Source organism: Mustelus asterias, chromosome 5 (assembly GCF_964213995.1).
Source record: "Mustelus asterias chromosome 5, sMusAst1.hap1.1, whole genome shotgun sequence".
Lineage (NCBI taxonomy): Eukaryota > Metazoa > Chordata > Chondrichthyes > Carcharhiniformes > Triakidae > Mustelus > Mustelus asterias.
In genome coordinates, this window is record NC_135805.1 from 100,616,407 (window position 1) to 100,629,163 (window position 12,757).

Here is a 12,757-nt window from a genome sequence, read left to right on the forward strand (position 1 = left end):
TTGATGGCAACACTGACTTCTGGAGCATCTCTCTACTCCTCAAAGGATCCACGCGTTTACAAACAATCTATCGCTCCGTGTCTACTGGGTACTACAGGAGTCTGATCTCAAAGACAATAATTTCAGAGATCGAACTTGATCCATGACTGAAGTTTCGTTTTATGACACCATGTCATATTATGTACTTACTATGAGTTTTATCATGTTGCAGTGGCACTGGCTCATTGATGAGATCTTGAGGCTTGTGTATTTTTAAACAAACACCTTTATTGGTAGGTTTTAACTATGTACAGTCCAAATATGGTTTTATATGGAGCTCTACCATACAGGCTTGCTGTTTCTCCATTCATGTGGCCAATTCAGCAATCTTTGCTCTGGCGTGTAATCTTAGTTTCTGTCTGAATTGCTGATTCTGTCATCAGTTTCAATGTTTTTGTCTCTTCAGTTAATTTCTCATTGTCAAGCTTCCTTTGTAGTCCAAAGATGTGCGGGTTATGTGAATTGGCTATGCTAAATTGCCCCTTAGTGTCAGGGGGACAAGCTAGAGTAAATACATTGGGTTATGGGGATAGGGCTTGGGTGGGATTGTGGTCGGTGCAGACTCAATGGGCCGAATAGCCTTCTTCTGCACTGTAGGATTTTATGATTCTACAAACTCTTATTCTCCTGATTCAATTCTTCACTAGACTTGCTCTTATTTTCTAGTTGTTTTTTTCATGGAATTCAGTTTATTCTGCATTAGCTCATTAATCAAACTCAACCTTTTCTTGTGCCTGTTTTGCAGAATGTTTGATTGCCTGCTAAATTAACTTGGAAACCATCATATGTCACTCATCAAGAATAGTGAACCATCTGTTTTGATTATGAGAAATTTTGTTCTTTGCAAATGGACTTTGGTCACCATATCTTCAAATAAAACATTCTTATAATTTGTTAGGATGTGGCTATCACTGGCATTTGTTGTCTGCCCTTGTTCACCTTGAAAGGTGGCGGTGAGCCACCTTCTTTAACTACTTGAATGGGCAGTGCTTCATCAGTACAACTGAATGGCTTGCTAGGCAACTTCAGAGAGCAGTTGAGGCAACCATGTTGGTGCAGAATTGAAGTCAATTGGGTAAAGATAACAGGGGCACCAGACTTTTAGCATAGTTTTGCTTCATTTGAAGGAAGATGTCAATACGGGAATACATTTTTGCCCTTTCTCTCATAGCTGACATTTGCATACAGGGCCACAACAACTCAAACTTCTTGAGTAAACTTCCCTCAAAAATCAATTCAGCAGAGGGTTGATTAAACTTTGTAGTTGCACTTCACCATGCGAAAAGAAAACAACTGCTTTCAGAGATCTTGTTATCTTGAAACATATCTCCCCTTTATTTTTAAACTATTAGACATATACATATATCTTGAAGGATAGAAAAATTATAAATGCTCTGTTTTGTACTGTGTCAGTAAGTTGATGCACAGTTGCAAGGGTTCTCTGGTCAGTCTCTGGATTTGACTATTTTTACGTTAACACCTGTTGGGTAAAGTCTTACTCCTGCTTAGGAGGAATATCAAAAGTTTGCTTTTAGGTGGTGCTTGGTTATAGAATTCCTATGGTGCAGAATGAGGCCATTCGGCCCATCGGGCCTGCACCGACTCTCTGACAGAGCATCCTACCCAGGTCCTATCCCCGTAACCCCACGTATTTATCCTGCTAATCCCCCTAACCTACACATCTTTAACACTAAGGGACAATTTAGCAGAACCAATCCTCCTAACCTGCACATCTTTGGATTGTGGGCCCAAACCGGAGCACCCAGAAAAAACCCATGCAGACACGGGGAGAATGTGCAGACCCCACATAGACAGTCACCCAAGGCTGGAATCGAACCCGGTTCCCTGGTACTGTGAGGCAGCAGTGCTAACCACTGTGCCATCTCGTTATGCAGAACGCCAATGTAAAATCCAGAAACAGATCAGCATCCTTTTCATTAAAATTATTAATTAATTCTACAAACAGCAGAGGACGCCTAGCAAATTTCTGAGGCATATCATTAATTACTGCCCCTTAGCTGGTACTGTTTCCATTTATCATTACTGTCTGTTTACTGTTGCTAAGTCAACACATTTGATTTGATCGCTAATTTTATATTAGGATGATTTAGTCTTCTTTCAAAGCCGGACATAAGGAACTTCACGAATACTTTCTGAAAATACAAGCAAATTAAATGATTGCTTATCGAAATATTTAATCACCTTCTTCAGAAATTTCAGTATGTTGGAGGAGTGGGGGGCTTATGCTGCAAATCTGCAATTTTTTTTTAAGGGTTAGCAAATTGACAGTATGGATTTGCTCTGTTTTCCCCAGTACCAGCTCCTTTCCCGTCTCATTTCACCTTCTTCTGGATATGTGGTTATTCACTGCACTGCGATTGGATGATTTGGGATTGAATCAATATTGAACTCATCATTTTATGATCTTTACAAATGCTAAAGATTGACATTTTGGAATTTTACCTCACGGTGGGAGAGAAAAAAAACAGAACATTTGCACATCTCTCTCTTGGGAGACTGGAGAGTTGATTTTTAAAAGATTTTATAATATAAGGGTTAACATGAAATTCCTTTGTGGGCTATTTTAATACATTTAGTCACATATGTACAGTGTACAGTAAATTTCACAGGAATGCATAAAGCCATTTATTACAAATATACTCAGTAAAGTGGTTAACACTGCTGCCTCACAGCGCCAGGGACCTGGGTTCGATGCCCGACTTGGGTCACTGTCTGTGCAGAGTCTACGCAGTGCTCTGGTTTCCTCCCACAGTCCGAAAGACATGTTGGTTAGGTGCATTGGCCAGGCTAAATTCTCCCTCCGTGTACCTGAACATTGCCGGAGTGTGGCGAGTAGGGGATTTTCACAGGAACTTCATTGCAGTGTTAATGTAAGCCTACCTATGACACTAATAAATAAACTTAAACTTAAGGTAGGAATAATTGTACATAATCAATAGCGTGAAGTGAGCAGCAGATCCCTTTTATATTCCAGACCTTATTCTGCACCATCAATCAGGATGATATAAAATGGCTTTCCACATGGTATATCTGAATTGTATTGGACACTGTCTTTAAGAACTGGTGTGAATTGAGGTCACGTTTGTTGCCCATCACCCCTGACCTTTGCTGCTGCTGTCAACATCAGCCCTTTGTATTCAGTCACCTGAATCTATTTGAGCTGGACCCAAAACCAACTTTTATCATACGGGCCTCCGGAAACCCTACTGGCACTGATATTATACAGATTTAGTTTTACAGGAAGAGGGATCAACAAGTGGACAGACACACAAGTGGGTAGACTGGGAAACAAAGACACAGAAAGATGAAGAAAAAGCAAACATCAGACACAAAATTGGGATATTAAAAAAATTACACAACAGCCAACCAATCTTTTGAGTGTCTTTAATGTAGTAAAACATTTCAAGGTACTTCACAGGAGCCGCAAGGACGAGAATTTTAAAATCAAGGCATTTAGGGAGCCAGTCTAGGGATGATGGGTGAATGGGATCTGTTGCGAGTTAGGATAGCGGCAGGCTAGCAGCAGACGTATGGATGAGCTCAAGTTTACAGATGTTAGAATATTGAAGGCCAGCTAGGTGTGCATTTGAATAGTTAACTCTGGAGATACAAAAGCAAGAATAAGGGTTTCAGCAGCAAATGAGCTAAGACGGAGAAGGGCCAAGTGACACAAGGAGGGGGAAATTGGCGGTCTTAATGATTCTGGGGATATGCGGTCAGAAGTTCATTCTAGGGTCAAAAATGACAGAAATGTCACAAACAGCCTGGGTTAGCCCTGTCTTCACTGGAAGAACACTCTCCATTTGTTGTGTGGCACTACCATCATCCTGAATAGGACAAAAGATAGATTCAGAGCAAATCTAGCAGGCAAAAGCTGGACATTCAGGAGGCAGTGTGGGCCATTAGCAGCAGCAGAATTGCACTCCAATACAACTTGTAACCTCACAACCAGGCATATCCCTCACTCTACCATAACCATCGAGCTGTGGGTCAACTCTGGTTCAATGAGGAGCGCAGAAGAACATGCTAGGAGCAGTACCAGCCATACCCAAAAATTAGATGAACCTGGTACAATGCAGGACTACAAAAATGCCAAACAGCGGAAACAGTGTACAGACAGAGGTGAGGAATCCAACAACCAATGGATCAGATCAAAGTAGTACAATTCAACCTCAGCCAGCCATAACTGTTGTGAACAATTAAATAACTAACTAGAAGAGGACATTATTAGTGTTACAAAGTGACACTTAACTCACCAATAACCTGCTCAATTCTCAGTTTTGGCCAGGACTACACGACCTCATCACAGGTTTGGCCCAAATATGGACAAAAGAGCACGTTCCATTGATGAGGTCAAAGTGGCCATCCTTGATATCAAGGCAGCATTTGATTGAATGTGGAATTGAGGAGCCATAGTGAAATTGATGTCAATGAGAGCCGGGGGCAAACACTGGATAGAGTCGTACCTAGCACAAACTAAGCCAATCATCCCAGCCCTAGTACATTGTTGTAGGATTTCCTCAGGGCAATGTTCTAGGACAAAGAAACTTCAGCTCTGTCAGCAATGACCTTCTCTCATCATAAGTGGGAATATTTGCTGATGATGGCACAGCGTTCAGTTCCATTCACAAATTCTGAGATAATGAAGCAGTCAGTCTCTGCGTGTAACAAGATCTGAGCCACGTTCAAGCTTACACTAATGAAAAATAATTGCCAGACAATGACTATTTCGAACAAAGGAAAATCTCACCACCATTCATTAAAATACCATCAACAGATCACTCACATCAACATCCCAATGGGTCACCATAGAATCAGAGAAAGTTTACAAGACAGAAGGAGGTCATTTAGCCCAGTGCAGCCATGTAAAATACCCTTACTTTCCTACACCCACTTTAGAATTGTGCTCTTTAGTTTATATTATCCCACCTCAATGTGTCATTTCACAGTTCTCTGCTTAAAAATTTCCACATGGCTGGCCATTCCCTGACTACGGGCAGGATTCTTCCATCATGTTCGTCCTACCCCAGCTGCCAGTGAGAATGGAGAATTTGACACTCAGCCAAAACTCCACTCACTGCAGAGGCACCGGAGAATCCCAGTCCGCCGTAAGTCTTCTTGCACTCTTTCACCATCTCCCTCACAGTTCACAATATTTACAAGTCTTTAGTCAGCAACAAATCTTAAAATTGTGCACTAAAGACTAAATAATTAAAATATATCAAGAATAACAGTGGTTCTAATACTGACCTTTGGGGAATCCCACTTCCTTTCAGTCTGAAAAATAACTGTTCACCACTATTCTCTGTTTACTGTCATACGTTAAGTTCATATCCATGTTGCTGATGTCCCTTTTATTCCACGGGTTTCAGCTTTGCAGGCAAGCCTATTACGTAACACTTCATCAACTGTCGTGACCACAATAGTCACATTGTCCTTATCAACCTTCTGTTACCTCAAGTTGACAAAACCTTTTGAATTAAAAGCAAACTGTACCAACCATAATAATACTGTGGCTATGAGATCAGGATGTGGAGATGCCGGCGTTGGACTGGGGTAAACAGGTTTATTTGGTAGCAAATGCCATTAGCTTTCGGAGCACTGCTCCTTTGTCAGATGGAGTGGATATCCACTCCATCTGACGAAGGAGCAGCGCTCCGAAAGCTAATGGCATTTGCTACCAAATAAACCTGTTGGACTTTAACCTGGTGTTATTAAAACTCTTGCTATGAGATCAGGTCAGAGGTTGGGTATTCTGTAGTGGCCTCCAGGCTTTCTCAAACCTTTCCACCATTTCCAAATTGCAATTCAGACCTGTGATCTAACCACGAGAAATGCAGCTCCAATCACACTCAAGTAACTTGACAACATCCAGCACAAAGCAGCTTATTTGATTGGCACCACTTTTCCCTCCACCACTGACACACCGCATATCATCTACAAGATGCACTGCAGCAACTCATCTCCCAAACTCGCAATCTAAAAGAGCAAAGGCAGCATGTGCACTGGAACATCACCACCATCCCCTCCACACCATCCTGATTTGGAGATTTTTTACATTCCTTCTTTATTACTGGGTCAAATACCTGGAACTCCCTCCTGATTGACAGCGCTGTGAGAGTACCTTCACCATATGGATTGCAGTAGTTCAAGCTGAGGGTTCACCATCACCTTCTTAAGGGAACGAGGGATGGACAATAAATGCTGTCCTTACCAATGCTGCCACATCTCGAGAACAACTAAGTAAAAAACATAGGAGGAGAATAAAGCGGTGAAACATGGATAACTTTCCTTGATATATTAAAACGAAAGACCCCATAGAAGGAGGGCTTAAGGACTGATACACTTGGGGAAGGGAGAGCACTCACAGGTGGAATGCACAAGGAAAAAGAAAGCAGGTATATAGAAGCAGAGAGAGACCGCCACACAGAAAGAGCGAGAGAGAAATGTAGAAACATGGAGGGGCGTACACAGGTACGTTAAGGGAAACATACAGGCTTCGATTATGAAAGAGAAACAAGTAGAATAAGAGATGGAAGTACAGAGGCCTGGGGGGGGGGGGGGGGGGGGAAGAATCATAGACACACAAGAGTAAGGGACATGGTGTAACAGATGTATGGGTAAGGAATCTGGCTGGTCAGATTTCCAGGTAATAACTGAAGAGCTCTGTGTCCCGAGTTTTGTCCTGACCTGATGTTGTGATCTAATTAACAATACAAGAATTTGGTTTTGCCTTAAAGCTAATATTACAAGAAAAAGCAATGGGGTCTTTCGTTTTAATATATCAAGGAAAGTTATCCATGTTTCACCGCTTTATTCACCAGTGTTATTTAGCTCAGTGCCTGGTCTCAGGCCTCTGAGTTTAGCCAGACTGCTTCTTAAAGAAGGGGGAATTGCATGGTGGGTCATGATACATTCCAATAACTGATGTTCAACAAAAACGTTCTCATTTGCAATCCATTTGTTTAAGTATTGAATGGAGAAAGGTAGACATCAGATTGTAATTTGCTACAATGGTTAAAAAAAGCACAGTTTATGATTCCCTTCAGCTCCAGCCTGTATCTGGCTCCAACCTCATACCACATGATTGACTGTAAATGCCCTCTGCCAAACTGGAAATGCATAATAAAAGGAGCTAGATAGCAATTGCATTTGTCAGTGTAAATTGCTTTCAATAACTTGGCCTACCTTAAGTCAGCCTGAGTGAATGGCTGATGTCACTAATTTTTCATTGGCAAGTACTCTTGATTATGTTGTTCCAAGGTCTTCTTGACATTGAAGTTGAATTAAAGCAGTTTTATTTCCTTATATATCTGTGAACATTTGTGCCTCTCCTTGGTCTCAGATCAACATCCCATCCTCCATTTCCATTTGACATTCCTCAGACTCAGTCTAGCCTCTTTACCATTGAACTTCCATTTTTTTTAATGTACAGACCTCTTGCCTTTTCCTTCCTTGTTCATCTTTTATTATTTACACTCATTTATTTACATATTTTCAATATAAATATAGTACAATCTCCATTCTGCTAATGTAAGATTGGAGCAATGCAACTGGAATATGTTCTCCTAAAAGAGCAACTTGCCTCAATGTGTTTCAAAGTATTTTGTACTCACACTGGCTTTATACAGAGGAGGAAAAGATGGCGTCCTTAGGAATGAAATATCTTTTGCAAATCATCAGCAAGTTGTGGTTTTGCATTAATTTATTATTGCAGATGAACAGAAACCTAGATCTGAGATTCAACCTGCCCTAAAATCATCTGGTTCTGATTATTCCTTCTTTCTGAATTTCATTCTTGTCTTTTATAGTCGTTCCATTTATATTAGAGTGGCTTGTGCACTTGGAAAGAAAATGAACAAACTGATCTTGCCATGCCTGTTTAGTACTTAGACATCCTTATGCAATTCTTCAGTTAATTACGCAATGCAGTTGTAACAATGACTAATCATTTAGCCACTGTCTAAATAGCTTCGACACTCAAACAGCTGCACCCGTAAGCAGTCCACTCCAGTGGATGAGTCTGTATTATACTTGGATCAGCCAATATCGGAAGCAATTTTGTGAACAGATGTTCATAGAATAAATTAAGGAACTCTTTTGTTTTGAACATCTAATTTTAGCCTTATCTGAGTTGGTACAAAGGGGAGCAGAGCAGAAGATCCACAGGGGCGATTCTCCCCAAAAAATTCTAAGTGTCAAATTTGCTTAAAAGCTGGAGTAAATCACGCTGGGTTTTTAATGAGAATTCAAAATGAATCTCCCATACTCTTGTGCACGAGTGTGAATTATGTGAATAATCAGTGGGTGGGGCCTATTCCCGCTGGAGAGGCCGGCAGCATAGCACTGAGCGGGCCAGGGTGCATACACCGATCTGTCAGTGAGGAGATACGCACATGCTCAGTGGCTCCTGTCTGCCAACCATCCGATTGCTGGCCACTTCGATCCTGGGCAGCCCCGTGACCCCCACAATGCCGGCCCTCCACCACCCCCCACCATGGCCCAATTGCTGGTCCCCACCTAGCACATCCGGGCCCAGCCCCGACCACTCCCCGCACCCTCCCCCATCCCCAGTCCGCCCCAATCGTTGCCCTCTCCCGCAGCCTCAATCTCCCATTCAACACCCCCAACACCCCCCACCCCAATGGCCAGCCCCTATCACTGGCCTCCCTCCCTTTGCTCGCAATCCCAAAGTGCAGAGTGGTAGCAGGACCCCCCCTCCTCCACTCAGTGCCTCAGAGGTCCCGCTCCATTGTGCCCTGTCCCCTTGCATGGCCCGATGTCCAGTGGGCAGTACCAAGATGCCCGAGCATTGGCATTTTGCCCCTTGAGCAGTTCTGGGGGCCCGGGTTGGCACTGCCAAGGTGACAATGCCAAGGGGGCACCCCCCTAGTGCCTGACCCTGTGGGGGGCCCTGATGGCCCCCCCTTCACTCCAGCGGGGTCGGGCCGCTAGTTCCCCGAAAGTAGGGAGCTACCGTAAACCCTGCTGGAGTGAAGCACTTCTGGCTTTGGGTTGGCAGGGGGTGGTTGGTGGGGGGGAGGGGGGGGGGAGGTGGGGGGGTGCACGGGGAGAGGCTAGCGGACCCAGAGACTTCAGTCACGAGCCCGCTAATAATATTTCAGTTAGATTTGCATGCTTAATGCAGCTCTGCGCCTATTTCTGGAAATCTGGCGCTGGGAGATGCGTTCAGGGCCAGGTGACCGATAATCCAGCCCTGCTGAAATTCCCGGCCCGCTGCACTAAAAAATTACCACGGCGGGGATGGGAGAATCACCCCTCACATGTCTGATGAGTAGGTTATCTTGCTGCATGCAGTGTATGCTTAACAAATATTATAGATGGCCAACATTATCTGTATCAGGCATTCCACTGCGGCAGCAGCGCCATCCCTTGTGGAAGTTTTGCTTTGTGCTACATATGTTAAACATGCAGTAGGAAATCTGGCAGACACATGTCTTTTGTCACGACAATGCATTACACTTCCGAATGATGTACAGACATATTGAATTTTTAAATAAGGCACATGTGTTTTCTTAAGAGACCATAAAGCAAAAGCTGGCTGAGACTGCAATGTAACCACTTTTTGGAATTCCTCTGTGAATTATACTCAATCCCGAGAGAGATAATGGAATGTCACACCCTTTTTTCAGACAGACATTTCCAAGGTAAGGGATAGGCAATGCTAAAACTGAACTGTAATCTTCTTCGGCGATAATGGAAGCTGATTACCATCTCAGAAGATAGTTCTCCTGTGAGTAAGAGATATACAAGAAAAGGGGCTTAAACTCAACTGCAACTCTGGTCTGTGTGCGCAAATTTGGTATTCTCGCTCCACTATGCTGGTGTGTGCTATGTAGGTCACAGCTGAAGAACATCCGAGGCACCCCTGCATTGGCATGTTAAAACATCTCTCTCTGGTTACAGGAAACAAGTCAGCAAAGTCTTTGTTTATATCTTTGGATTGTGGGAGGAAATCAATGCAGACACGAGGAAAATGTGCAAACCCCACACAGACAGTCACCCAAGACTGGAATCAAACCTGGCGCTGTGAGGCAGCAGTGCTCACCGCTGTGCCATCCTAATTCGCGGTTAAACTAACTCTGAAAGAGTTTGAGAAACTTGCATAGTTGTTAAAAGTTCCAGATAGCATTAAACATCCTACAAAAAGCTGAATGTTGACTGCAAAATTTCTAGTGCCCAATTGGAAGACATCAAACCACCCATTTGAGTTTACTTTGTCCCAACAATGTGTTACATTGTGTTTTCTGGACCAGATAAGCAAGCAATTTAAATTAAAATTTCTACTGGGAGTGAAGGTCTCCACCAGCTGAACATGTCAGGTTTGTCCAACAGCCATTTTAAGAATCCAGAACAAATATGGTCAACACATGAAGATGAATTCAAAGTGAAGCTGAACTTCAGCACTAGGGGACAGAGTTTTACAAAAAGAGATGGAGATAAGGAGAATTTTTTTCTCCCGGAATGTCATTAGTCAACGGAAGTCTCTTTCCTCCGATAGCAGTGGAGGCTGGTTCATTGAATTTATTCAAGGCTGAGTTGGATAGATTTTTGACAGATAAGGGAGGGCAGATATAAAGTGGAGTCAAGATCATAATCAGATCAGCCATGATCTAATCAAATGGTGGGGCAGTCTCGAAGGGCCAAATAGCCTCATACTGATCCTAAGTCCTCTGATCCAATGTTTCTATGTAATACACCCTCTGGAATTTATGCCTGTTAGGCAACAGCTGACAGAGCCCACTGATCAATTCATAAATAGATGCAAAGACAAGGAGCGTGATTGTGACTTCACAACAGCTGAGCTAGCCAACAGAAAAATCAAGCTCATGATAGCATCTACCCTAATGGAAGCATTCCAAAAAGACAGCTTGGAATGAGTCAAAGGTTACACCATTGAATTACTACTACAAAACAAATGCAAGTACAAAGCCATACTAATCGGCAGACAGAGTTGACAGTTTATGCATAATTCACCTACCATTGGTATGACAGTCAATATAGGCAAGACTCTTAAGCAATGCGAGTGATGTGTCTTCATACATGAACTCAAACGTTGCCTAGCTTTTAACACTGAATGCAAAACATGTAGCACCAGATGATATTTGAAGCCCCAGTGCGAAAAGACCAGACACATATTGTATTCCAAACAATCAATAACTTGCTCCAAACACCGTAAAGTAAGATCCACAAAATGGGTCATCAAGGCATGTTTTCAGATAATGATGGCCAGGCAATCAATACAGAGAGAGAGCCAACATTCAAAACAATGAACATCAAACAATGAACACTGATGGGTGCACTGTGGTTAGCACTGCTGCCTCACAGTGCCAGGGGCCTGGGTTTGATTCCCGGCTTGGGTTACTGTTTGTGCACAATCTGCACATTCTCCCAGTGTCTGCGTGGGTTTCCTCCAGGTGCTCTGGTTTCTGCCCACAGTCTAAAAGACGTGCTGGTTAGGTGCATCGGCCATGCTAAATTCTCCCTCAGTGTATCTGAACAGGCGCCGGAGTGTGGCGACTAGGGGATTTTCACAGTAACTTCATTGCAGTGTTAATGTAAGCTGACTTGTGCCACTAATAAATAAATACAATTAATTGTGTGTATTATATCTCCAGAGTGATACAAACAGAAGCCTTTGCCACTATCCAGATTAGATGTTCACAAATGCAGGGTCAGGGGCAGCACGGTGGCACAGTGGTTAGCACTGCTGCTTCACAGCTCCAGGGTCCTGGGTTCGATTCCCGGCTTGGGTCACTGTCTGTGTGGAGTTTGCACATTCTCCTCGTGTCTGCGTGGGTTTCCTCCGGGTGCTCCGGTTTCCTCCCACAGTCCAAAGATGTGCGGGTTAGGTTGATTGGCCATGCTAAAAAAAATTGCCCCTTAGAGTCCTGAGATGCGTAGGTTAGAGGGATTCGCGGGTAAATATGTGGGGGTAGGGCCTGGGTGGGATTGTGGTCGGTGCAGACTCGATGGGCCGAATGGCCTCCTTCTGCACTGTAGGATTTCTATGATTTCTATAGCATAACCTACATGCAAAACAGGATACTGCTGCAGGTACAAATACCCTTCCAATTCACACACTGAAATGTATGTATTCACAGAATTAATGATTCAACATGCACTGCCAAACTCACCGCAAAATGCTCTCAGAGATTCCATCCCAGGGATCTATGACACCTGATTGTCATTACAAAAACTGATGCTGGTCTGTCCAGCCCATTTTACATTGTAGAAATCACAGATCCAGTGATCACAGTCGTACCGGTGTACAATGATGTCCTTGGTCACCATCTACGGTATTATTAAGACAATGATCACAGACTAGGAGCACCATCGGAAACCTATGCTTGCACTTTGGGAAGATCACAACTCTGCAACACAGATAATCAGCCAACAGGCTGCACAACACTGTTTGAACTGAATATGTTTGCCCATTCTGAACTTGCAAACTTCACACCGTGGAACCAATGCAGAATTACTATTCGGCAGACAAGTGCAGACAAACCTCCCCTGTCATCACCCATCGATACTCACAGGAGTATGTGACGCATTCCTTGAAAAACAGGGGAAGATGAAAGATTCGAAGACCAGCATGCAGATAATGATTTACATAAACTCTCTGTCCAATGTTCAGGTTATGTACAACACCCAACTATGTGGATGCACATAGAAT